Below are 13,442 nucleotides of genomic sequence, written 5' to 3'. Positions count from 1 at the left end.
TGCACCACTTCCCCATCAATACTGCCCGCAATTCCACCCCACAATACACAACTCCAGTTAGTGAGTGACAGAGAGGTGGCTGAGCCACAGAGTAGTGTGGTGACCCAGTTCACAGGCTCCTACTCTCAATCCCAGGCTCTGCGCTGTTCACCATTGGCACAGGCTCTGGCTCCATCCCATTCCACCCAGCTCTGGTTACTTCCTCCCCATTGGCAGAGATCTGTTCTGCCTCTGCCCACTGCTGGGGAAGGGCCCTGGCTAAAACCTGATTGGCTGATTGCTTGGAACCTGACAACCAATGGGGAGGCACTAACTGGAGCTGGACAGAAGGGGATTGAGTCGGATCCAATACTGATGTGGAAGCAGAGCTGACCAGAGTGGTATGAGGCAGCAGTAGATTTACCAAAAGACTGAGCTCCTCCGAGACTTGGCTCAATCTTAAACAAACAAACATTCTGGGACTGAACCCCTGCAACCTCTCTCACTTTAAGCACTGTGCTTGATGCTCAGATTTGGGTAGATCTGCATGGTTATTGGGTAGGCCACGGCCCACCTTGGTCCACCTCTGGCTACGACCTTGCTCAAACCAGCCCACCCCCAAGAGTATTGCCATCAGTTGCGCCTGTAGGCAAGCCGTAAGTGTTTTCTGGTGTTTAAAACAAAAGAAGAAGAAAATCAAAACAAAACACACGTACAAGGAAAGAAAAATAAATTGCTATGCAAAATAAACAAATCCCATTCCCTGATGAATGGCTGGAAGAGAATAGGGCTTTGCACCCTTTTTACACTCGCTTTTCCTAGGTGCAAACAACTACACAAGGTGCAAGGCAATGGAAAATCAAGTCCATGATCTTTAAATTGACTGTGTCCCTTTGAAATACTCATTCTCCTTCTTTGCACATTTTTCATTAATAGATGATAAGGCCAGAGGGAATCACTATGGTCATCTAGTCTGATCTCCAGTATAATATAGGCAATAGGACTTCCCTGAATTAACTTCTATTTGAACTAAAGCATATATTTTAGAAGAACATCCAATCTTGATTTTAAAATTGCCAGTAGTGGAGAATCCAACACAACCCTTGTTAAGTTGTTTCAAAAGTTAATATTGTATGTTTCTTTTACTGCAGTGCGAACAATCTGGGTTTTTTTCTCCTCCATTTTATACTATCCCTCTCTGGTCTAAATTCAGAAGGAAACAATGTGGGCAATGGATTAATGATTTTACATATCTATAGTTCTTTCATGCTATAAGTATGTCCTACTTTATACTGAAAATGTATAACAATCTATAATGGGGACAGTTTTAATGAATTGGGTTCATCATATTTGCTATCTTGCTGCTAGATTCTTAGTCAATCTAATAAAGGAATAGCCAACAGCCAATTCTGATATTCTTTAAGCAGGTCAGTCATAAGCCAATTAGCTCTACCTACTTCGTCTCCAAGGTCTGAATAAAATATAGCCCATTTTGATTAGAAGCACAGCACCAAAATGCATGTCTTAAAATAGACTAAGAAAATACACAAAATCTCATGGAGTCATTAAAGAAGTCTTGATCATACTGAAGTCAATTACTTGTAATACAGTTTCCCCTGACTTCTCACAGAATACAACTTCTAGATTCAAATGGTGTCATTCCAGTTTTATTAGATGAATGACGCAAGCACATTCTGCATTCATCCTGTCCTTTCAGTTCAGAATATGTCTTCTCTGGGCATTTGACAAATTAACTTGTATGAGATCCATCCTGCACTCCTTACTCAGGCAAAAGCCTGTTGAACTAATTTTAGCAAGAGTATAAATGGGTGCAATCCCAAGTGAGGTCATACATGCACCAGAGATTTATTTGCCCCACCTTAATTGACCTTTCATGTCAATCATGAAATATATATATGGGAAATACTAGTAATCAGAACTGGTTGAATAACAATCATCAAATCATTTAATTCAATGACTTTCATGATAACTGAGTAATTTATTTTTAAAAGATCTTTTGTTTAATACCCAGCTTGTGTAAATAGAGCTGACTGAAAAAAATCACTAAAATGTGGGAATAAAAAAAAAAAGTCTAATATTCACAATCTTTTTTCATTATTTGCCAACCTCTATTAATAGTAAGTCTACATGGTCTTCTTTGCAAGTAGTAGTTAGTAATAAGAGCTGTGTGAATAACAGATTTTTTGCTTTGTTGGGAATTACAAAAAGTAAACAAAAATGCTTTTGGAATCAGACTGACAACAAATATCTTTTAAATTTTCAGCAAACCAAAAAGTCAAAAAAGTTTCATTTATTGGCAAACGAGACCTTTAGTTTTGACAAAATCAAAATGTTTTGGTACTGAACATTTTTTGCCATTTTTTGAATTTTTAAAAATAGAATAAAATTAAAGGAGATTTTGAAACAAAATGTCATTTCAAACTAAAAGGTTGAAATATTTAATTTAGAAAATATCAAAATGAAACACTTCAACTTTTAATTTTTTTTAAACAAACAATTTGACAAAACCAACATAAATCCATACATATTTCAGTGTTGCCTATGGTGCCTTTTTTGGCCAAACAACTTTTTTCCAGTTCTAATAATGACGAAAAAATACCACAGGTGTCAGGCAATGCTCATTACGGAGGTCACAGACATCTCTTATACAAATATTCCTTTTGTTAATTGAAATGTCCATGAGCACCTGGCACAGGTAGATATGTTGCAATGGAAGCCAGGATCTGACCCATAGTCATAGACCTTAATCTGGCTTGCACATAGTATATGCTCTAACTTAACTTCAGTGGGGAAATTCAGGGATGGATCAAGACCTTAGAATGGAAATGCTTAGACACTTTAGCGATACTATATTGGCTTGAGAGTGTCTGGTAGGAGGAGCTGAGGCTGCGAAATAATAATAGCTAGACCTTAGCATTTTTCATCCCTAGATAGCAAAGTATTTTACAAAGTAGGTCAGTATCACTGTCACAGTTTTACAGATGGGGAAACTGAGGCATAGGAAGGTGAAGTGATTTGACCAAGGTTACCCAGTAAACCAGTTGCAGAGCTTAGAATTGAGGCCAAGTCTCTTGAGTCCCAGTTTAGAGCCTTATTCATTAGGCCACACTGCCTCATGATCAAAATACCTTACCAAACTTCTAGACATGGCAGGCCTTGAAACAGCCCCATTAATGGTGATGTAATAGTACAGGGTCTCTATAGACTACCTAACTAAGAAGAAGAGGTAGATGAGGCTTTAAAAAAAAAAAACTAACAAAATCATCCAAAGCACAGGAGTTGGTGGTAATAGGGGACTTCAGCTACCCAGACTTCTGTTGGGAAAATAATACAGCAGGGCACAGATTATCCAACAGGTTCTTGGAATGCATTGGAGACAACTTTTAATTACAGAAGGTGCAGAAAGTGACTAGGGGAGAACCCAGTCCAAAAACTTTCATCCACCCCACTGGTATAAATGGTACAGGTTTGTTACAATAAACAGCTAGCCCATACCTCCATTTATATCTGCTATATTCAATTAGATGCTGTATCACAAGCAGTACACGAAAGAGGAAGTGTCAGCTAGTGATTAGAACTCAGTAGTAGCAGCAGTAATTTCAGAGTTCTGTACTCAGGGCTGCCACTGATTTTCTGCATAACCCTTGGCAAATCAGAATCTCTGTCAACCTTGTCCCCCCACCTATGAAAATAGTATAATACTCAGCCACCTGACAGGGACTGGGAGGCTTATTTAATTAATTTTGTCACAGTGCTTTAAGATCCTCAGGAGAAAAGGACTATAAAAGTGAACGGTATCATTAGTAGTACAAAATGCATGACTTTAACAAGACAGACCCATCAGAAGTTAGGGAGCGATGTAGACTAAAGATCTAACCTTGTAGGTTTTTATGCAGGCAAAAAAAAAAAAAAATGTAATGAGAATTTTGAATGAGACTATGTGAACAGGCCACAAGGAAGTAACATTTAGGGTTATAAAATTTCCTCATGTTAATAAGCTCTATTGAGGGTGTGTGTGTGTATGTATGTATGTATGTGTATATATATATCCATTTCATACTGAAAATGCAGAAATATTGAAACCTCTTATCAAGCAAATCAGGGTATACTTTTTTGATTTAACAGTTAATTATGTTGGAGCTAATTATTAAAGCTCATGATAAGTGATGCAGCAGAAACCAGTGTAGCTGCCCTCTGAAAATGCAAATGTGCAGTAAACATTTTCCTGTAATGTACATCTTTTTAATTTTCAGATGATTGCCTGGCCTACATCTATTACCCTGTTGCATTTTTTGCAGAGCTTTAATTAAAGTTGAAGTCTGTCTTGATTTGCTGATTAACCATCATGAGCAATTTAAAAGAAAGGGTCATCATCTTAAAATATGCGGGAGCCCACACTTAAATTACTCCAAAACACTGTAAAATCAAGTCATCTCTTTTTTAAAAATGGGAGTTCTGATCATTTTCAAAGTGTAGATTAATTCCTTACTTATGCTTGGAAAATTTGGAGCTGTTCTTGAAAACTAATCAAGGGAACCTGGGGGGTAATGTAATTTGCAGCCAAAGCTGATCTGATCTGATCCCATGGTGCATAATGTATGAAATAAGTTTCTCAAGCAAAGGATGTTAGCCAGTATGTGTTACAAACCTTTGCTTCAGATAGTTACCTTGTCTCTCATATTTGACACTGTTGTTTTGTTGTAGTGCTTCATTTAGATTTAGGTTGCAATTAAAGGTCACCTACGTGATTTCTTTTCTTTTTTTTTTTAATGGGGTTTTGCTCTTTTTTGGATTGATTTCTGTTCCTTAGGTATCAGGAATGCCAACCCTGGTCTATCCTTGCTCTGCTGAAGAACTTTTTGGAGGGCTTAGTGGATGTATATCATTATTGCTTGTAACTTAATTGAAGAGGTGGTGAGTTGAAACTGTAACAAATGTGTCCTTTCTCCAAAAGGTTAATTCATTGTTAAAGTTAAACCAATGTTAACAAAGAAAATACAAATTTGTAACTGTCTGTTTAAAAATCCCTTCCTCTTTCAATAGTTTAATTTTTATTCTTGACTTTTGTGGCTCCATCATTTCTCTAGCTCACCGAAAGGCTGACTCAGTCACCAAGATCAATCTGCAAGTTGGGGAGCAGGAGAGGAGAGGACAGGACAAGTTTGGTGTAAGCAGCCCCTGCAGATGTCTTGGCACCATCTCAAAGGTCATAGCAAAACTGATCCCTATGGAGTCAGGGATCCTCATTCTCCAAGGTAGGGAACAAATGTTTACCGTGTGTTTTACAGATGAATAAATTGAGGGGCTGAGAGATTGAGGCAACACTTTCAAACTTGGGTACCAAAAGTTAGGTACGCAGGCCCCAGCCTTTGCAAACACTTATGCCTATATGTAAGTAAACGGCAATAATGACATGTGGAAAGTTAAGCACACATGTATAGATGTTTGCAAGATCAGGGCTTTAATCCATATTTATGCAAAGTGGCTTGTTTTTCAGAGGTGCTCAGATCACTTATTTTACTGCCTAGATAAGGCCTCTAGGCATGTACGTTTAAAAATGCAGGCCTAAGTGGTTATCCAAGGCTACACGGTGAGTCAGTGGCTGAGCTAGGATTAGCATTCAGGGGTCCTGAGTCCCAGTCCCCAGCTCTAACGACAGGACTGCTTTGAGGGTATGTCTACACTGCGCATTCCTTACAGTGGAGTGTGGAGTACATACACTGCATGCTCCATGACAACAGGGGTTAGCAGTGTAGACGGTGAGTAGAAAAAAGACATGCCAGAACCTTAGGTACATGCCCTACACAACTTTCTACATGCCCAAGCAGTCTCCTGCCCCTTGTCTACTATGCTATTTTTAGCAGTGCTGACAAAGCCTTTCCCTGCCACAGGGAAAGACACCGACAGGGAGGAGGTAATAGGGAAAGGTTCTGGAAAGTCACTGAAGCTGTTTTGTTAATTACTGTACAAAGTTAGAACAAGAGCTGTACAGAAATCAGAATTTCTTTCCTGGAGAACATTTAGCATTACTGGGGGAAAAAAATAGATAGGCAACATTTTCCACAGGAGAGACATTTTTTAAAAAATACCATTTTGGAAGAACCGACAAGGAATTCTGCAAAGATTTCTGATCCCATCTCCCGAGTGCCCTGGCTCCCTGAGTCTGAGCAGCCTGCATAGTGAGCTATGGAGGATCAGGGGAGTTTGGAAGCTGGGGTTTCCAGGCGTCCAGCTCCTTAAAATATGTCTGGTTTCCATCGAAAGTTTTTTGTCAAAATCAGCTCACCCCCATGGAGTGTTTTGGTGTCCTCAAAGGAGCTGAAGCCAAGTAGAATAACAATTATTTTCATGTAATGCTGAAACATTTTTTCCTTTTGTTATGTTACAGTATGTACATTCATCAGTATCTGGCATTAGCAAGAGATTAGTAGGCAGACAATACAGTTCTTTAAAGAATTCAATAAGCTTTGTGTATGCCTCGGGAGAGACATGGAAAATAATAGTTCAACTTCTAGGAAACTTAATCTAATCTGTAGGGTAGGACATTTCAGGCACAACCTCTGAATTACAAAATAGTGCCTTTACGCATTAAACACCAGCACATCCGCAGACGCTAACCTCAAGGTTAAACAATCTGCTGATGCTAAAGAAATGAAAGCAATGGTTATGAATTACAGCTTTAGATAAGCGGTGTTTCACAGGAAGTGAACTGATGACCAGGCAATCATACAGAACACAGAAATGGATCAATTACTGACTGATAATGATGCTTCTCAAAACCTCTCTCTTCAACAATCCAAAAATGGATAATTTTTCACCTACAGGATTTTGTTTTACTGTGAAGAAACAAGTGGCAAAACCAACTCCCAGATTAAATAGGTATTTATGTGTGAAACTCAGAAGGGGTGAAGGTTCAGTTTAGATGAGTGCCAGTAATGATGAGCATGCCTTTCTCAAGTTTATCTGAATTTATCTTAACCTCCTAAATCTGTAAAGTCGAGTCCTGATCCTGCAAACTCTTATCAAACTTTATAAACTCACTGCATAGAATTACTTTTGAATCTGTTTGCAGGTTTGGGGTCTTGGACTGGAAATCTTATGAGAATGTGTGGCTCATGGTTTTGGCACTTCCAATTCCAGTTAAAAACAGGAAGTGCAAATGTATAGAAGAAGTTGGAGAGAGGTACATATTAAGGAGACTTGAAAGGAGGTGTAAGTTACACCAGTTTAGGGGCAGATCCACAGCTTGTGTAAATCATCATAACTCCATTGACTTTACTTAGTCATGCTCTCTTAGATTCACCCTTGAATTTGGCTCTGAGCAGAAGGGTGTAACTATAATGGTTCTGTTTTGCTCCTCAGTGAAGCTGGGAACTCTGGTGCACTAGCCTTAAATAGGAGCATTCAGAGAAACCTTGAAACTGGGGAGAAATATGTACCTATATTTTAAACAGTGAAATACCTTCTACAACCCTGATGTTGTGATTGTCTGGCTATTTACAAAAAGTAAATTGGGAATGTCAATAACATAAAATGTGTATATTATATTCATTGCAGTGGACTTGTGCTGTAGAAGTGTTTTCTTGGTTTCTTTTTTTTTTATTGTTGTAAGTGTGCTTGTTTCCAATTTAAAGTAATGCTGAGAAATATGGAATGGCTCGATTCTTCATTTTAAACATTTTCCTAAGAGGTTTGTTAGAATTAGGCTATATTCTGCCCTCAGCCTGCATTGGGACTCCCACTGACGTCAAGCTACATGTGCAGATCGAAGGCAGCTCATGGTCCTTAGAGACAAATTGCTGTTCCTTTTATATCCTGGAGTGTATAATCTACAGCAGCAATCCATTTTGCATATTATGGTGTCAAAACTGATGTGTCCATCTTTACTGAAGTGTTTTCCCACAGGTTATTCCCGACATCTCTCATGCTCCAAAGTATCTTACAGGGATTTATTTGAATGACTCTACATGCTCTGTTATATAAGAAGGTACTCAGTCGATTAGAGAGATGGAGAAAAAGATACTATTCTTATGGATCTTTCAATCTGCTAATTAAAGAGTATGAGAATATCTATGCAGATCAAAGGCTAACTTTTCAAAGGTCTCTAAGTAATTTATCAATTGCTGCTCACAACCTACAGACCTTACATATTTTTACCTTTGAAAGCCTTCCACTGAAGTCTCTGGAGGTTACCTTATTAAAATATAATGCACTGAGCTTCTCAGCAAAAAATCAGCAATGATCATGTTCCTAGGTCCCGATTGTCAGAGGATGGGTGTCAGCACCTTCTGAAAATTAGGCCTTTTTAAGACGTCTGCAACTAAAATTAAGCCCTTTAGCAAATATTGACCTAGATGTGCTTTTAGGAATCCATGGATCCTTCTGATCTGGGCCAGGTGTTGCTTCCTTCCTGCAGACGGAACTCTTCAACATTTAAGCCCCTAGGACTTGATTAAACTTTATCTTTCTGAGATCTGAACAAAGACAATAACTTGTTACAACAAATTAATTTCCATACACTGCCTGGACCTCCTGTTAAAGAGAGCAACATGTCCCCCCCCCACCTCCCAAAAGACTGCTATCACTCTTTCTGACCTTAACCCAACTTGTAATTACACCTCTACCACGATATAACGCAATCCAATGTAACACGAATTCAGATATAACGCGGTAAAGAAGCGCTCTGGGGCTGGAGGGCTGCGCACTGCAGTGGATCAAAGCAAGTACGATATAACGCGGTTTCACCTATAACGCGGTAAGATTTTTTGGCTCCCAAGGACAGCGTTATATCAGGGGAGAGATGTACCAGAAATCATGTCATCTTAAGATTTCCAACCTGATTTCATGAGCAGTGAGGGGTCCAGATACATCTAGAATAGCTTCAGAAAAAATCTTTGTGAGCCAAATCTCCAGCACTTTTGGGATTTGCTCATCAGTACTGCAGATTCACCAGTACCTTGCACCCTGACGCTGGCTCTGCAAGCTAAATTTGCTGTGATTAGTAGGGCTGAAAGAAGAACGACGGCACTAATATTCAAGCTGTTTGAAGAGAGGTTTACTGCCCCCAAAAGAATCATTTAATTATAACACACCATTTTCTTTTGATCTGCATATAAAAGAGTTAATTTGCCTAGGCATGCACCAGTGGGGCTAGTGGATAACGGTTTATATTAGAGATGTGCCAAATGGTTCAGTAATAATTCTGAATACAGTTGAGACCTCTTAAACATGTAGCCTTGGTGCACAATAATTCTGTTCAATTAATAGGTTTATTTCCTTCACAGATAGTCTTTTAAAATTGTTCCACCATCCATGCAGTGCTGTTGGGAGGCATGTTGTAAATATATTCTTTTTAGAAGTGAACTCCAGGGGCTTGATTCTCCTGTTACAAAGCTTTAAAATTGGTGTATCTTCACTGATTTCAACAGAGTTACTCCTGATTTACACTGGTGGAAGTGAACCCTAGGGTTTTGTTAGATGTTTTTGAGAGCTTCTGTGGATTCCTGCTAAATTAGATACAGCAACTGCTAATTCTCTATTGCTCCCTTCCTGCAGCAATAGAGAGGAAATTTGACAATGTTGTGTTTATGCTGTCTACATTATAGCATCCACCATTCCTAGCACTGTTGGAGCCATATTTATGGTTAATATGGCTACCAATTTTTCTAGTGCAATCACACCCTTAGATATCTAGACATACAGCCTCTTTGAATCTCTGAGTTTATCTATATATTTTAAAGATATAATATCCTATAGTTATGGGCCAGAACACAGGAATAATACTAAACTCTAATGTTTTGGACCATTACTGCAGACAACTGTATAATTGTCTTATAAGAGATCTTTATCTGGACATCATTTATAGAGAACATCATTGATATTAGGAGCCTCTTATGTTTTTCTTTGATAATTAAAATAAACATAGACACTTGCTTAAACTCAGATGTCTATTCAATTAATAATACTTAGAATTTACACAGCACTTTTCATTCATATATATCAAATCATCTTATTAGGTCAGGCAAGTGTTGTTATCCCCATTTTACAGCTGGGAGAAAGAGGTGCACAAAGGTTAAGTGACTTGCCCAAGGTCACACATCAAGTTGGGCAGAGTAAAGAGTAGAACTCCAGCTCTTGACTCGGTTCTTCTACATACTTGGTGGAGATTATGAAAATCAAATCCCAATATGTCTATGGATCTAATCCTACAACCCCCTGAACATATGAATAGTCCCTGTGATGTGCATTAAGTGTTTGCAGGATTGGGCAGTTAGAGTTGAATTTCAATGAGTACTTTTTCTAATGTTAATATTAAATTTTTCTTGGATTTTCTGTATTATTTCAATATGCCAGCTGTACAATTCAACTTAACACTTCACATACCCTCACTCAGTTTTCCAATGCAACAGAAAACCAATAACTGCATATGGCGTAATATTACTGTTCATTTACATAAGGTACATAACCTTAGCTTGTGAGGGAGGTTTATTTGCAATCACATTGCCTCACATTGCCTGATCTAGAGCCCATTGACGTCACTGGGGTCAGGATCAGGCCCTTGTCCTGCTGGTATTTATCCGAGCCTTGGAAAACCCATTTTACCCCTTTAAAAAATGATCTGATTATAAGTCTAAGCACAGGCAAACACAGAGAGAAAAACAAAGTAGCACAGACTCGATTGTGGACAGGAAAAGCGAAGCCTTTATGAAATTCTAAGACTAACTGTTTTCTTTTTATTGTTCTCAATGTTCATGGACTCCACATAGATGTGTGGGACTTAGAGAAACTGCAGCAGTGAATGTCCGAAAGGTATCACAATGCCAGGAACACAGGTGGAAAATATATTTAGTTCCATTCTGAAAATTGTGTACAATAGCTCTTAAAAGATTTCTTACTTGTGGAGGGTACTAGTCCAAATTTCTGTGCATGCAAGATAGGTTTAATCAACCGGCATTCTGATTCAACCCTCTCAGCTCCTATCCCTACAATTTCCTGATTCCCTCCTTCCCCCAAAAGATGGGAGTCCCTCTCAAGCCCTCATGGACCCTTCCCTTACAAAGTGCCACAATCCAGCCCTTCCCCAGGACTAATTCCTTTGCTCTCTTTCCTGCTCCCAGTAGGTTCCATTACTGTTCCCGATGCTGTAGTGATCCAAGCTGCTCTCTATCCCCCTGGTGAGGGTTATAATGGAAAGCGAGAATGCAGCACGTGCTTTCCATCAGCAGAGAGGAGATTTAGGATGGGATTCACTCTTCTGCCTCTGGAGAGCCCCTCCCTGTTCCACTCTTCCTGCCTCCTTTAAATAGGAGGGCTGGGGGTAGGAAAAGGGTTTGGCATGCAGGGGGGGGGCTGATTTTTAATTACAGTTTAAAGCAGATTATTTTGTTTAAAATTATAGAAGGAGAAAAAAATTAAATGAGCAAAATCTGAAACTCACAGTGTCCAGGGCTGGAAGGCACTCCCCTTGGCACTGCCCTTTGGTGAGACTCTTGCTGTCAGAAGACCTCTTCTTCCCACAGTCCAGATTCTATGTGCTTCCCTGCCCCAGTCTCTCTTTCTCTGTTGCCTATAGAACCCTGCCTCTTATCCACTCTCCTACTCATTGCCAAAGCCCCAGGGTGTCATCCCTGCCTCCCACACAATTTTCTAGCCTCACCACACTGTCATTTGTTCAAGGTTATTTGCATTACTTCTGGTGAACCAGCCATTTGCTGATGCAGCTAACTCTAAATGTCCCACATATCCAAGGATTGGGCAGGGGCTTGAATTTTCCCTACTATGCACCAATATCAGCATTAGCAATAAGATAATTGGGGCATGTTTAATCACTAATATTTTGCACAAAATTAAATATCTTATGAGTCTTCATTCTGCAATAGCACACAGGGGAGAATTTAATTTCTCTGCTTATGATTTTAGCTGGAGGTGCTGCTAGAACAAAATACTTATTTTCCTTTGATTTTTTGCAAGAAACGCTGCTCCCATTCCCAGCTACAGCTTGTAATAAAATAACTCCTCTTGGCTTAGATTTATTGCATTCCTCTCTCCCTCTATTTGCAGGAGCATTGCAGGCAATGCTGCTCAGAAAATTTAGGTGAGCAAATTTCAGTGTCTGTCGCTCTCCTTGTTAGGTGAGTGGGAAAATTAAACTGATTCTATCACAACTTCCAAATATACCGGTGGCACATTATATACTGTGGCTTGATAGTGAAAGAATTTGTCTGTGCCTCTTTCCACACCCTCTTCTCATTAAGCTAACAAAATATTTCATTCTTTGCCCAGGCTAGATGTTGAGTTTTTGTGGTGAAGCATATTTTTTCAGTCACCCAACGTCCTGAGCTGCATTCTAATCTCAGATGCACAGCGCCCACTGATGTCAATAGGAAGGCATCGCTGGGCTACACAGCAAAGAAAATGAGATTCTCTCAAACAGATGTTCCTAAAATGCAACTATTTCTCTAATTGGTTCAGCTGTCCTTTCTTCTCCATCATACAGGCAGGCAGTCATAGCTCAGTGCTAAGAAGAGTAGACGCCAATGGGATTTCATTTTACTAATAAGGCTGCTGTTTGAGCCTCGGATGGTGGAGAGCATGTGGTGGGCAAATCATTCCACACGATTTTTCTACCTGTTTCTCTGCCTTTCACATGTTGGCTGTTGATAGCCTCTCTTTAAAATATAAAAAGAATTTCCTGTTGAACTTGATAGGTGCTTCAGACATGCATCCATCCAACAGCAGTATATTGCCCTTAATCGGTAGTTGTACCCTCCAAAATTTGTTGTTGAGGATACTTTTAATATTATAAATACTGCTTTACTTGGTTGTTTTAGGAGGGGGAGAGACAGAGAAACTTCATTAGCATAACTTTTGTCAAACCTATTTATGTTTGTGTAAGTTCCTGTGTGGAGCCCAACAATATCGTTTCTGAACACCTCACACAATTATCAAGTGAACACCTCCATCTCTCTGTTTTCCTGCCTGCTTATCTTTGCCCAAAGACAAACAAGATTGTAGATTCTGGCCTGTTCTACAGTCCAAAGTGTCCTCCTTCACCCTGCCCAGTATGAAGTTTAGTGTAAAGCACAGTGTGTAAACCACACACACACACCCCACCCCAGCCAATCAAATGTTATTACAGGGAGCCAGAGCTGGTGTAAGTGCCTCAGCTGGTGTAAACCCAGTGGCCAATTTATGCCTGCTCAGAATCTGGCCCCAAAACTGTCTGAAGATCTTTAGGGCCATTCTTTGTCGTTTCTGGTGTCTCCTCTTTCTATCTCCAGCTCAAAGTGGGGTGCCATTTCCATCAACCCTCTGAAAGACTTCAAAAATAGTGTGGGGGGGAAACCTAGTTCAAGATGTTTCCTTTTCCCCAAAATGCTGGATTATCCTCCCCTTTTCGCCTCACCCATTCACTGGTCTTGTGCCCTGGACAAGTACGATTG

The 13,442-nt window shown here is 39.6% G+C and overlaps 1 long non-coding RNA gene across 1 annotated transcript in view; it reads right to left on the bottom strand.

Annotated features, from left to right (window-relative positions):
• LOC128842675 (uncharacterized) overlaps nucleotides 1-11,566 on the bottom strand; it is a 65,844-nt gene extending 54,278 nt beyond the window's left edge. The window contains exon 1 of the long non-coding RNA XR_008446087.1: nucleotides 11,438-11,566. This is a non-coding gene — a long non-coding RNA (uncharacterized LOC128842675). The remainder of the gene's footprint in view (nucleotides 1-11,437) is intronic.
• Between the last annotated feature and the right edge of the window lie 1,876 nt (nucleotides 11,567-13,442).

This window comes from Malaclemys terrapin, chromosome 9, assembly GCF_027887155.1.
Source record: "Malaclemys terrapin pileata isolate rMalTer1 chromosome 9, rMalTer1.hap1, whole genome shotgun sequence".
NCBI classification, from domain to species: Eukaryota; Metazoa; Chordata; order Testudines; family Emydidae; genus Malaclemys; species Malaclemys terrapin.
Note: the sequence above shows the minus strand (reverse complement) of the source record. Positions and strands in the feature narration are given on the sequence as shown.